This window comes from Pelobates fuscus, chromosome 1 (genome assembly GCF_036172605.1).
Source record: "Pelobates fuscus isolate aPelFus1 chromosome 1, aPelFus1.pri, whole genome shotgun sequence".
NCBI classification, from domain to species: domain Eukaryota; kingdom Metazoa; phylum Chordata; class Amphibia; order Anura; family Pelobatidae; genus Pelobates; species Pelobates fuscus.
The window spans coordinates 486848307-486863222 of NC_086317.1; the positions used below are offsets into that span (position 1 = coordinate 486848307).

Genomic DNA, 14916 nt, shown 5'->3' on the forward strand with positions numbered 1-14916 from the left:
ATATGTTTTACTGTTTTGAATCACTAATATTTGTGTTCAGCAAAGTCTCCAGAGTAAAACAGTACCCCACATGTACAGGTTTTAGGGTGTCGTAGAACGTTACAGGGTAAAATACAGTGATAGCAAATTAAATTCTCTGGACTTTCGGCCTGGGTTGGCAGGCAGGTCCCTTAAATTGCAATCAATAAAATTACTTAATTATGTAAAAATATTACATAAATACGCACGTAGAATTTAAATATATATGCATATTTATATATTTGAAGTCTACGTGTATATTTATATAATTATTTATGTAATTTTGTATATGGACATATGAATAGTTCGTATTCTTTTTATTTATTTATATAGACATAGATATATATATACAATTTCATTCTAAGTGTATTTTGATATAAATATATATATATATATTTATATCAAAATACACTTAGAATAACATTTCGTATAGATATAATTTTTTTTTAATTTTGTATTATTATTTTTAAAAAAATGTATTTAATTTACTTATTATTTGTATTTTATAATAATATATATATACACAATATATATAATTATATATATTATATATATACACGTGTGTAATTTAATTATAAGTGTATTTTTATATTAATATATGTACATATTAATATAAAAATACACTTAGCATGACATTATATATATATATGATATATAGACATATATTATATAGGTATAATATATGTCTATATATCATATATATAATAATACTTTAACTTTAAAAAAATTTTATGATTTTACAGCAGCAGGGAGACTGCCTGTCAGCACAGACAGTCCCCCTGCAGGCAGACACATGGACACCTATTGTGACCATGTGGTCGCCCTGTTGGGCGAACACATGGCCACAGGGGTCCTAATTCGCCATGGGGAGACTGTCTGGGCTGCAGGCAGTCTCCCCACAACGGGAGCACCGCCGATCGCCGCCGGGGGAACGACGGCGATCGGGTAAGTACATTTTAAATTTAGGACGGTTCAGGACCGTCGTCGGTCGGCAATGGAAAAATGCCGATGACGGTCCTGAACCGTCCTGCGTCCTTAAGGGGTTAAACATAAAAAACGTACATTGCACTGTTCCAAATTATTAAGCACTGTAAGTTTCAAAACACTTTATAGGTTGTAAAGAACTGAAAATTGTAATTTGTTGTGTTTGCAGCATATTTACTGAAATCAAAAGTTATTTCAATCAAACTTATAACGACATTTTAACTTGTTAAACATTTTAACAGGTCACGTTACATTTTAACATAGGAACCCTTATTTGATAGCATCCATTGAACTTGTGAGTTTTTGGACAGTTTCTGCTTGAATTTGTTTGCAAGATGTCAGAATAGTCTCCCAGAGCTGCTGTTTGGATGTAAACTGCCTCCCACCCTCATAGATCTTTTGCTTGAGGATGCTCCAAATGTTCTCAATAGGATTGAGGTCAGGGGAGGATGGAGGTCACACCATGACTTTCTCTCCTTTTATCCCCATAGGAGCCATTGATGCAGAGGCATTCTTTGCAGCATGAGATGGTGCATTGTCATGCATGAAGATGATTTTATTACGGAAAGCATAGTTCTTCCTTCTGTACCAGGGAAGAAAGTGGTCAGTCAGAAACTCCACATACTTTGCAGAGGTCATCTTTACACCTTACACCATTGGGGACCCTTAAAGGGCCAACCAGCTCTCTTCCCATGATACGGGCCCAAAACATGACTCCATCGCCTTGCTGACGTTGCAGCCTTGTTGGAACAGGGTGGCCATCCACCAACCATCCACTACTCCATCCATCTGGACCATCCAGGGTTGCACGGCACTCATCAGTGAACAGGACTGTTTGAAAATTAGTCTTCATGTATTTTTCTGCCCAATGCAGCCGTTTCTGCTTGTGAGCATTGGTTAGTGGTGGCAGAATAGAAGGTTTATGCACAGTTGCAAGACTCTGGAGGACTCTACACCTTGATGTCTGTGGGACTCCAGAGGCACCAGCAGCTTCAAATATATGTTTGCTGCTATGTAATGGTATTTTAGCAGCTGCTCTCTTGATCCGATGCATGGATCTGGCAGAAATCTTCCTCAATGTGCCTTTATTTGCACAAACCCGTCTGAGCTCTGAATCAGCCACAAATCTCTTAATAGTGCGATGATCACGCTTAAGTTTTCGTGAACTATCTAATGTTTTCATACCTCGTCCAAGGCATTGAACTATTTCACTCTTTTCAGCAGCAGAGAGATCATTTTTCTTCCCCATATTGCATGAAAATGGTGCTCTGCTTAATAATGTGGAACACCCTCCATTAGTAGGTTTTCCTTAAATTGGGCTCACCTGGCAATCTAATTATCACAGGTGTCCGAGATTGTTTTCAGTGATCAAAAGAGCCCTGAGACACAATGCCATCCATGAGTTAAACTGAAAAACTAAATATTTAATCTTTGTGACACTTAAATAGAATTTGCATAATAATTTAGAACAGGGTGTATAAAACTCTGGCTGTCATTATAGAGGTCTGCATTGACTGTAAAGACTCAGCTATCTAGTCATTATAGAGACTGAGCTGTCACCAGTTATCACTAGACAGACCCCAGTTACCATTATATTTTTTATTTAAAAAACAAAACAAAAACATTTTTATAGTGCCAGCACATTCCGTAGCGCTGTACAATGGGTGGACTAACAGACACGTAATTGTAACCAGACAAGTTGGACGCAAAGGAACAGAGGGGTTGAGGGCTCTGTTCAATGAGCTTACATGCTAGAGGGAGTGGGGTATGCTGACACAAAGGGTATAAGTAGGGGTAATGAAATAGGTTGATAGAAAATTATTCACTGAGAACTTGGGTTATTTTTGACAGTTGCAGGAGAGGCGTCATGGGGGGAGGGGGTGAATGAAAACCTGTTAACAATTTAAATAATATTGTGACAGACCTCTCTGTCTTTGGATTACTATCATTTAACTTTGATTCGTCTGTTTGTTCGGTATTTGCCAGTTGTTCGTATGGTTCTACTTTTCATTCACCTAAATACGAATGACCTACCGAATGGCAGACCATCCAGCAGGGAAGTGTGCTGCTCGTTAACCTTTCTGCCCTCATTAACATTGTGGTAACCGCAGACACTTCCAACTCCCGAACGGTCGGTTGGGTGGTCGTCGTTCGTATGAACGAACACGTGGCGGCGTCCATCTTGGACAGTCAAATGCCCAGCGGTGTTAGTCGATAAACTCATGGAACTAATATCGGACACTATTTCCCGCGAACACCGCTGAAGTCGCCGACCCTTCCTCGTTCTGTTCCAGGTTCATACGAACGCCGTGCCGTTCGGTACATTAACTATACAAGATCAGAACTGCCCCAGATTGCCATCCCATGGAGCCCATTCGTTTCGTCGAAAGCACCCTGTACCAGACTTTAGCTCCATGGCGATTGAACTGTATGTATGGGATCTGAGCGCTGTTCGGTTATATTGAGCGCTCAGATCTAAGCTATCTGGGGATTCTGTTCGGTATATTTGGAAATATATATGTATGTGTTTTTACTGTTGGTATAAAACGGAGGATATTCTCTATCCCTGGAGGTAATTTAGTTACTTCTAGCACTTAACCCAATTATCTCCAGGATAGAGAGGAGGAGTTGGAATGTTCATGTGGGAGTGTTTATTACTGAACATGTATATGATTGGTTGCTGTACAAAACTGTCTCAGTCTTCCACAAGGTCCCTATGGGAGTGTCCCTTGCTGGAAGACCTGCATAAAAGACGGCATGTAGCCCATATTAAACAGATCCTGCTTGACCCTCAATACAGAGCCTCGTCACGTACTTGGGGGGGATTATTTGTGTGTTTCCTGTTCGGCCCTTAGGAGTGTTCGGTAGCTGACTTCTCATTTGGGAAAGGGAACATCTTTGGTGCCGTTACAAATATGCTTCCTGAAGAAGTGTGTTTTCAAAGATTTTTTGAAGGAGTGGAGATTGGGTGAAAGTCTAACGGTGAAGGGAAGGGAGTTCCACAGAAAAGGTGGAGCCCTGAAAAAGTCTTGAAGGCGAGCATCAGATGTGGGAGTATGGACAGAGGATAGACGTAGGTCTTCTGCAGAGTGCAGGGGCCTCGACAGGACAGACTTGTGTATTAAGGAGGATAGGTAGGTTGGAGCAGCATAATGAAAGGACTTGTAAGCAAGAACCAGAATCTTAAATTGAGCCCTATATCTAACTGGAAGCCAATGTAGGGACTGACAGAGAAGAGAGGCGTGGGAGATGCCGCCGCATTCATTATAGATTGCAGCGGTGCGTTCTGGGAACATGTAAGACCACTGAGAAGGGGATTATAGTGCGTCTGGTGTTAAGTAGGGGCGGATGCAAGCTATGTTTTTGAGATGGAAGCGGTAGGATTTGGCGATCGACCGGACATGAGGTGTGAAGGAGAGGTTGGTCAAAGAGAACACTTAGGCAACGAGCCTGCGACTTAGAGGTGATGGCGGTGCCATTGACTTGGAGGGAGACAGACACGAGAGTAGTAACACTTGAGGGAGGAAAGACCAGAAGTTCTGTTTTGGACAGGTTGAGTTTAAGGAAATGAATAGCCATCCAGCTGGAAATCGAAGAGAGGCAGTCAGAGACACGAGTCAAGATGGGCGGAGAGAGATCAGAAGAGGACAGGTAAATTTGCGTGCCAAAGGAGCTGATGAGTTTACCAAAGGAGGCAGTGTAGACTGAGAACAATAGGGGACCAAGAACAGAACCTTGGGGAACGCCAACAGAGAAGGGTTTGGGAGAAGAAGCAGAGCCAGAGAAAGAAACACTGAAAAAGCGCTGGGAGAGGTAGGAGGAGCAGCAGGAGAGAGCAATATCTCGTAGACCGAGATTATGGAGAATGTGAAGAAGCTGTTGATGATCAACAGTGTCAAAGGCAGCAGAAAGATCAAGGAGAATTAGGATAGAGTAATGGCCGTGAGATGTAGCAGCGATTAAATCGTTGGATACTTTGGTCACAGCTGTTTCAACAGAGTGACGAGCGAGGAACCCAGACTGAAGCAGAGAGTTGGATTCGAGGAAGTCTGTCAATTTCGCATACACAACTCTCTCAAGGATCTTGGAGGCAAATGGGGATATAGGGCTGTAGTTGGATGGGGAGTTGGGGTCAAGGTTGGGATTTTTCAGAATCAGTGTTATAGTTGCATTCTTGAAGGGTGAAGGAAATGTGCCGGAGGAAAGGGAGAGATTGAACATTTTAGTGAGAGGAAGAGCAAGAGAGGGAGAGAGAGTGCGGATGAGATATGAGGGAAAAGGATCGAGGGAGCAGGTGGTGAGGCAGGAGGACCGGAGCAGAGCCGAAACCTCTTCCTCTGTAGAAGGAGCATAGTACAGTGGAGTAAGTGGGGCTGGGTGATGTATTGGAAGGAGAAGGAGAGAGGTTAGAGATCTCTTCTCTGATTGTAGAAATCGTCTCAGTGAAGTGAGTTGCATAGTTTGAGGCGGACAGGATGGTAGGGAGAGGGGGAGCAACAGGGCAAAGGAGAGCATTAAAAGTGTGAAATAGGCATTTGGGTTGGTGGGACAGTTTGCTTATGAGGGTGTTGAAGTAAAGTGTGTAGGAGCGCAGCATAAATTTATAGTGGAGGAAGTCCGGTGCAGAGTGAGACTTTCTCCAACAGCGTTCAGCAGTTCTGGAACATTTTTTGACATATCGGGTCAGCTTGGTGTGCCAGGGTTGTAATTGGGGGCACTTGGTGCGTTTAAATGTAGGAGGTTCCGTGATGTCAAGGTCAGAGGAGAGAGTGGAGTTGTAGAGTGATGTTGGAGAGTTAGGGCAAGTTAGATTTGAGAAGGGGAGAGTGTAACAGATGTATTAATGTGGATATGATTGTATTGTTGAGGGAAGTGGGTGTAAGGAGATATTTTGATGCTGGGGGAGAGAAAAGGAAAAGAGGAGAAGATAGCCCCCAGTTATCATTATATAGCCCCCAGTTATCATTATATAGCCCCCAGTTATCAATAGACAGCCCCCAGTTATCACTAGACAGCCCCCAGTTATCACTAGACAGACCTCAGTTATCACTAGACAGACCTCAGTTATCACTAGACAGACCTCAGTTATCACTAGACAGACCTCAGTTGTTACTAAATGTGGCTGCAGCAGCCACTTTAAAACTGTATTTTCTTGAATATGTATGTACCCCTTTAAGAACCAAGTGTATGCATGTGTAATATGTGTTTCAGGTCTATGGTGTTCGTATGCTGGCGGTATAAAAACCCGTCGGCATTCATGTAATCACTCCACAAACAGTGAATTTCATCTCTGTTCGTGAAACGAACAAACTACCGAAGGGAGACCACACACAGGAGGTCGTGTGGCTCTCATTAAGGATTGCAACATTGTTAAGAGGATTCAGGGTGGCCGTCGTTTGGCTACCGACCACGCGGCGGTCGGCCATCTTGGATCCTTTGTTAGCCCAGCGGTATTTGGTCGTCGAGCGCCTGGAACTAAAATCGGCTACTCGTCGGCACGAATACCCCTGGACTTCCAAGCCGTTCGGGAGCCCCGGTCCTTCGGTAAAGTGATTCCCTACAGTTAATCGGTAGTTTGAATGTAACTTGAATGTAATGTTGGTTTCGTGCGGCGTTTGGTTATTTATGCTGGGATCTGAGCGGTACTTCCACGAAATGTGCGCTCAGACCCCAGCTATCTGCCAAATGCCCATTCGTTTGAATCAGACGAATATTATAAGAGTTATGCATTTTATTGTAAATTGTATGTTCTGCTGCACCGAGGGATAATGCACTTAACTGTATATTTTAGTGGGAGTATCCCTCGTGTGCAGCAGGGGCTGCTGGGGGAAATATCCAGATTGTTCAGTTTCCCATGTAGTCCCCTACTGTATAACCCCTGAATTGTCTGTAGGGAGACCCCTTGCATGGGAAATCTCATAAATACTGGAAGTGTGTGATTAAAGCCTCAGTTGACCTCCAAACTATGTGTCGTCTAGTTCTTGGAGGGAAGGGATTGTAACTACGCTACCTGTCTCGTAGCTGTTTGGATTGCCTTTCCTGTCTACCAGCGGAGATACCTTGGATAATACCTCTACTCCGCTACACTAAAGGTCATTAACTGGTTAAAAAAAAGATCCAATAGGAAATATTTTTGTAAAACAAAATAAATCCCTGAGTGGGACTGCCTGTATTCCTAATTAGAATAGGGATAACTATAAACCAGCAGTCAGTATTCGGCCTGTAAGAGCATTATGGGAGACGTAGTCCACAACATGTGGCGTGCGGAAGGTTGCCTACCCGTGCTATAACGTATAGATCAGTGTGAACAGTCAGCCACTCCTATTTACTAACATTCATCTACACACAGACTGATCAGAATGTCAGTATCACCGCAGGCTCCGGCACAGACCCTCACAGGGTTAATAAATCCGCTTCTGCTTCCCATACCTGCCAACGCCACCGGGTTTCCAGTACGAGTCCTTAGCATCCTGCTCAGTTTGTAGGAACACAATTGACAGCTATTGTGAGATAATGTCCAGGCATCACGTGTTTATTATTTAGATTATATTTCTGTCTGTTTATTGTGTTACACTTAATCTTCTCACTGCGTTATGTCTGTTTATTGCATTACTGAGAGCTAATTATTCCCATCTCTACGTATTGTATTGTATATTAAATTAGTCTATTATTAGAATTTATACGGTACCAACTTATTCCGTAGCATTGGGGAAATGTAACAAGTCAGCGACAGGCAGCGCTCCGCTCAAACACGCTTCTATACACATCTGTTACATATATGTCATTCACACGTCTGTTTATTGAATTATGGCCACATCTGTCCGTCGTAATCGTTTCACTCTGTCTACTGTATTACACTCAGCGTTTAATGTTAACCAATGTTTATTGTGAATTATTGGAATAACATGGCACCGATCCAGGGTTATATTATAGCATGCATTCATGTATTTAACGGTTATATTATAACACGGCTATATTATAACATGCTTACATGTATTAACGATTATATTATAACACGGCTATATTATAGCATGCGTACATGTATTAACGGTTATATTATAACACGGCTATATTATAACATGCTTACATGTATTAACAGTCATATTATAACACGGCTATATTATAACATGCTTACATGTATTAACGGTTATATTATAACACGGCTAAATTATAACATGCTTACATGTATTAACGGTTATATTATAACACGGCTATATTATAACATGCTTACATGTATTAACAGTCATATTATAACACGGCTATATTATAACATGCTTACATGTATTAACGGTTATATTATAACACGGCTAAATTATAACATGCTTACATGTATTAACGGTTATATTATAACACGGCTATATTATAACATGCTTACATGTATTAACAGTCATATTATAACACGGCTATATTATAACATGCTTACATGTATTAACGGTTATATTATAACACGGCTATATTATAACATGCTTACATGCATTTAACGGTTATATTATAACACGGCTATATTATAACATGCGTACATGTATTAACAGTCATATTATAACACGGCTATATTATAACATGCTTACATGTATTAACGGTTATATTATAACACGGCTATATTATAACATGCTTACATGTATTAACAGTCATATTATAACACGGCTATATTATAACATGCTTACATGTATTAACAGTCATATTATAACACGGCTATATTATAACATGCTTACATGTATTAACGGTTATATTATAACACGGCTATATTATAACATGCTTACATGCATTTAACGGTTATATTATAACACGGCTATATTATAACATGCTTACATGTATTAACAGTCATATTATAACACGGCTATATTATAACATGCTTACATGTATTAACGGTTATATTATAACACGGCTATATTATAACATGCTTACATGTATTAACGGTTATATTATAACACGGCTATATTATAACATGCTTACATGCATTTAACGGTTATATTATAACACGGCTATATTATAACATGCTTACATGTATTAACGGTTATATTATAACACGGCTATATTATAACATGCTTACATGTATTAACGGTTATATTATAACACGGCTATATTATAACATGCTTACATGTATTAACGGTTATATTATAACACGGCTATATTATAACATGCTTACATGTATTAACAGTCATATTATAACACGGCTATATTATAACATGCTTACATGTATTAACGGTTATATTATAACACGGCTATATTATAGCATGCGTACATGTATTAACAGTCATATTATAACACGGCTATATTATAACATGCTTACATGTATTAACGGTTATATTATAACATGCTTACATGCATTTAACGGTTATATTATAACACGGCTATATTATAACATGCGTACATGTATTAACAGTCATATTATAACACGGCTATATTATAACATGCTTACATGTATTAACGGTTATATTATAACACGGCTATATTATAACATGCTTACATGTATTAACAGTCATATTATAACACGGCTATATTATAACATGCTTACATGTATTAACAGTCATATTATAACACGGCTATATTATAACATGCTTACATGTATTAACGGTTATATTATAACACGGCTATATTATAACATGCTTACATGTATTAACAGTCATATTATAACACGGCTATATTATAACATGCTTACATGTATTAACGGTTATATTATAACACGGCTATATTATAACATGCTTACATGCATTTAACGGTTATATTATAACACGGCTATATTATAACATGCGTACATGTATTAACAGTCATATTATAACACGGCTATATTATAACATGCTTACATGTATTAACGGTTATATTATAACACGGCTATATTATAACATGCTTACATGTATTAACAGTCATATTATAACACGGCTATATTATAACATGCTTACATGTATTAACGGTTATATTATAACACGGCTATATTATAACATGCTTACATGCATTTAACGGTTATATTATAACACGGCTATATTATAACATGCGTACATGTATTAACGGTTATATTATAACACGGCTATATTATAACATGCTTACATGTATTAACAGTCATATTATAACACGGCTATATTATAACATGCTTACATGTATTAACGGTTATATTATAACACGGCTATATTATAACATGCTTACATGTATTAACGGTTATATTATAACACGGCTATATTATAACATGCTTACATGTATTAACGGTTATATTATAACACGGCTATATTATAACATGCTTACATGTATTAACGGTTATATTATAACACGGCTATATTATAACATGCTTACATGTATTAACGGTTATATTATAACACGGCTATATTATAACATGCTTACATGTATTAACGGTTATATTATAACACGGCTATATTATAACTTGTTTTAAAAAGTCACATAGATTACCCTCCTGTAATGTGTTCATTAACACAATACGCAATTGCATTCCCTCTACCCATCGATACCTGTACTGCAATATATTATATTATCCCTGATCCGCAGAGCTTACAATCTAATCGGATCACAGTATAGCGCACTCAGTGCTGCATATCAGGGGATCATTGTCTTGCAGAGCTTACACTCTAATCAAACCACAGTACAGGACACTCAGTGCTGGATACCAGGTGATCACTGTCCTGCAGAGCTTATACTCTAATGAGACTACAGTACAGAGCGCTCAGTGCTGGATACCAGTGAGGTCACAGTCCTGCAGTGCTTACACTCTAAGCCAACAGCCCTATCTACTAGGCACTCTATAAATTTCAGTGGCTAGATCTCAGCTCACATCTTTACCTTTTCTATTGAAGTGTGTATATTGTGCTGTTTTTACCCCAATTGTACAGATCTGCGGAATATGTTGGCGCCTCATAAATGGCAGTAATAAATAAATAAAAAATACATCAGGCCACAGAACAGAGCACTCAGTGCTGGGTACCATGATAATCACTGACCCCCAGAGCTTACTCTCTAATTAGAGCACAGTACAGAGCGTTCAGTGCTGATTCCTGGGGGTGGGGGTAAAGAGGTCGATGGCCTGCAGAGCTTACACTCTAATCAGAACAGAGCACTCAATGCTGGATACCAGGAGAATCACTGAACCCCAGAGCTTACACTCTAATCAGAACACAGTACAGAGCGCTCATGGCTGGATACCAGGAGAATTACTGACCCCCAGAGCTTACACTGTAATTAGACCATAGTAGAGAGCGCTCAGTGCTGGGTACCAGGGAGGGGTCGCTGGCCCGCAGAGCTTGCACTCTAGTTACTGTAACAGTCAGGACTGACCTGTCGGTCGCCAGGTTGCCCAGCTCAGCTCTCACCAGCCGGGGCCCTCGTGATGCTGTGTTTTTGTTGATTCAGAGCTGGTCCTGGCCCCCGGGCCCCCTCCTTCTGGCTCCTGGCTGCCTTTAACCTCTCAATGAACGGCAACAAGTGCCAGTCTGACAGTGCAGGGCGCTCTCTAGTGGGTGCAATGTGCACCGCGCCCACTAACCCCTTCCTGCCCTGCCCAGTACCTGCCAACACGCCTGCATTCAAAGCCCCAGTCCCTAGCTCTGGATTAACAGAACTCTGAAATAAATCCAGCGGAGCTGGGGGGGAAACAGGAGGCAGCTGGGAGAGATTAAGGGGGGAGCTGGGAGAGATTAAGGGGGGAGCTGGGAGAGATTAATGGGGGGAGCTGGGAGAGATTAATAGGGGGAGCTGGGAGAGATTAAGGGGGAGCTGAGAGAGATTAAGGGGGAGCTGGGAGAGATTAAGGGGGAGCTGGAAGAGATTAATGGGGGAGCTGGGAGAGATTAATGGGGGAGCTGGGAGAGATTAATGGGGGGAGCTGGGAGAGATTAATGGGGGGAGCTGGGAGAGATTAATGGGGGGAGCTGGGAGAGATTAATGGGGGAGCTGGGAGAGATTAATGGGGGGCTGGGAGAGATTAATGGGGGGAGCTGGGAGAGATTAAGGGGGGGCTGGGAGAGATTAATGGGGGGGGCTGGGAGAGATTAAGGGGGGAGCTGGGAGAGATTAATGGGGGAGCTGGGAGAGATTAATGGGGGGAGCTGGGAGAGATTAATGGGGGGAGCTGGGAGAGATTAATGGGGGAGCTGGGAGAGATTAATGGGGGGAGCTGGGAGAGATTAATGGGGGGAGCTGGGAGAGATTAATGGGGGAGCTGGGAGAGATTAATGGGGGGCTGGGAGAGATTAATGGGGGGAGCTGGGAGAGATTAAGGGGTGGCTGGGAGAGATTAATGGGGGGGCTGGGAGAGATTAAGGGGGGAGCTGGGAGAGATTAATGGGGGGAGCTGAGAGAGATTAATGGGGGAGCTGGGAGAGATTAAGGGGGGAGCTGGGAGAGATTAATGGGGGAGCTGGGAGAGATTAATGGGGGGAGCTGGGAGAGATTAATGGGGGGAGCTGGGAGAGATTAATGGGGGAGCTGGGAGAGATTAATGGGGGGAGCTGGGAGAGATTAATGGGGGGAGCTGGGAGAGATTAAGGGGAGAGATTAATGGGGGACCTGGAAAAGATTAAGGGGGGAGCTGGGAGAGATTGGGGGGGCTGGGAAAGATTAGGGGGGGAGCAATAAAAGATTAAGGGGGGAGCTGGGAGAGATTAATGGGGGAGCTGGGAGAGATTAAGGGGGAGCTGGGAGAGATTAAGGGGGGGAGCTGGGAGAGATTAATGGGGGGAGCTGGGAGAGATTAAGGGGAGAGATTAATGGGGGACCTGGAAAAGATTAAGGGGGGAGCTGGGAGAGATTGGGGGGGCTGGGAAAGATTAGGGGGGGAGCTATAAAAGATTAAGGGGGGAGCTGGGAGAGATTAAGGGGGAGCTGGGAGAGATTAAGGGGGGAGCTGGGAAAGATTAAGGGGGGCTGGGAAAGATTAATGGGGGAGCTGGGAGAGATTAATGGGGGAGCTGGGAGAGATTAAGGGGGAGCTGGGAGAGATTAAGGGGGGAGCTGGGAAAGATTAAGGGGGGAGCTGGGAGAGATTAATGGGTGGGCTGGGAGAGATTAATGGGGGGAGCTGGGAGAGATTAAGGGGGGGCTGGGAGAGATTAATGGGGGGGGCTGGGAGAGATTAAGGGGGGAGCTGGGAGAGATTAATGGGGGGAGCTGGGAGAGATTAATGGGGGAGCTGGGAGAGATTAAGGGGGGAGCTGGGAGAGATTAATGGGGGAGCTGGGAGAGATTAATGGGGGAGCTGGGAGAGATTAATGGGGGAGCTGGGAGAGATTAATGGGGGGAGCTGGGAGAGATTAATGGGGGAGCTGGGAAAGATTAAGGGGGGAGCTGGGAGAGATTAATGGGGGGGCTGGGAGAGATTAATGGGGGAGCTGGGAGAGATTAAGGGGGGGCTGGGAGAGATTAATGGGGGAGCTGGGAGAGATTAAGGGGGGAGCTGGGAGAGATTAATGGGGGAGCTGGGAGAGATTAATGGGGGAGCTGGGAGAGATTAATGGGGGGAGCTGGGAGAGATTAATGGGGGAGCTGGGAGAGATTAATGGGGGGAGCTGGGAGAGATTAATGGGGGAGCTGGGAGAGATTAATGGGGGGAGCTGGGAGAGATTAATGGGGGAGCTGGGAGAGATTAATGGGGGGAGCTGGGAGAGATTAATGGGGGAGCTGGGAGAGATTAATGGGGGGAGCTGGGAGAGATTAATGGGGGAGCTGGGAGAGATTAATGGGGGAGCTGGGAGAGATTAATGGGGGGAGCTGGGAGAGATTAATGGGGGAGCTGGGAGAGATTAATGGGGGAGCTGGGAGAGATTAATGGGGGAGCTGGGAGAGATTAATGGGGGAGCTGGGAGAGATTAATGGGGGAGCTGGGAGAGATTAATGGGGGGAGCTGGGAGAGATTAATGGGGGAGCTGAAAAAGATTAAGGGGGGAGCTGGGAGAGATTAATGGGGGAGCTGGGAGAGATTAATGGGGGAGCTGGGAGAGATTAATGGGGGGAGCTGGGAGAGATTAATGGGGGAGCTGAAAAAGATTAAGGGGGGAGCTGGGAGAGATTAATGGGGGAGCTGGGAGAGATTAATGGGGGGAGCTGGGAGAGATTAATGGGGGGAGCTGGGAGAGATTAAGGGGAGAGATTAATGGGGGACCTGGAAAAGATTAAGGGGGGAGCTGGGAGAGATTGGGGGGGCTGGGAAAGATTAGGGGGGAGCTATAAAAGATTAAGGGGGGAGCTGGGAGAGATTAATGGGGGAGCTGGGAGAGATTAAGGGGGAGCTGGGAAAGATTAAGGGGGGAGCTGGGAGAGATTAATGGGGGGAGCTGGGAGAGATTAAGGGGAGAGATTAATGGGGGACCTGGAAAAGATTAAGGGGGGAGCTGGGAGAGATTGGGGGGGCTGGGAAAGATTAGGGGGGGAGCTATAAAAGATTAAGGGGGGAGCTGGGAGAGATTAAGGGGGAGCTGGGAGAGATTAAGGCGGGAGCTGGGAAAGATTAAGGGGGGGCTGGGAAAGATTAAGGGTGGAGCTGGGAAAGATTAATGGGGGAGCTGGGAGAGATTAATGGGGGAGCTGGGAGAGATTAAGGGGGAGCTGGGAGAGATTAATGGGGGAGCTGGGAAAGATTAAGGGGGGAGCTGGGAGAGATTAAGGGGGGAGCTGGGAAAGATTAATGGGGGAGCTGGGAAAGATTAATGGGGGAGCTGGGAGAGATTAATGGGGGGAGCTGGAAAAGATTAAGGGGGGAGCTGGGAAAGATTAATGGGGGAGCTGGGAAAGATTAGGGGGGAGCTGGAAAAGATTTAAGGGGGAGCTGGGAAAGATTGGGGGGCTGGGAGAGATTGGGGGGGCTGGGAAAGATTAGGGGGGGAGCTATAAAAGATTAATGGGGGAGCTGGGAGAGATTAATGGGGGAGCTGGGAAAGATTAGGGGGGGAGCTGGGAGAGATTAATGGGGGAGCTGGG

At 43.5% G+C, this 14916-nt stretch overlaps 1 protein-coding gene across 2 annotated transcripts in view; it reads right to left on the reverse strand.

The window, feature by feature from the left end:
- Positions 1-11410, reverse strand: part of ARAP1 (ArfGAP with RhoGAP domain, ankyrin repeat and PH domain 1) — a 304736-nt gene extending 293326 nt beyond the window's left edge. For both annotated transcript variants that reach the window (XM_063432734.1, XM_063432703.1), the window contains exon 1: positions 11281-11410. The gene's annotated coding sequence lies outside the window, so the exon portion shown is untranslated. The remainder of the gene's footprint in view (positions 1-11280) is intronic.
- Positions 11411-14916: the final 3506 nt, after the last annotated feature.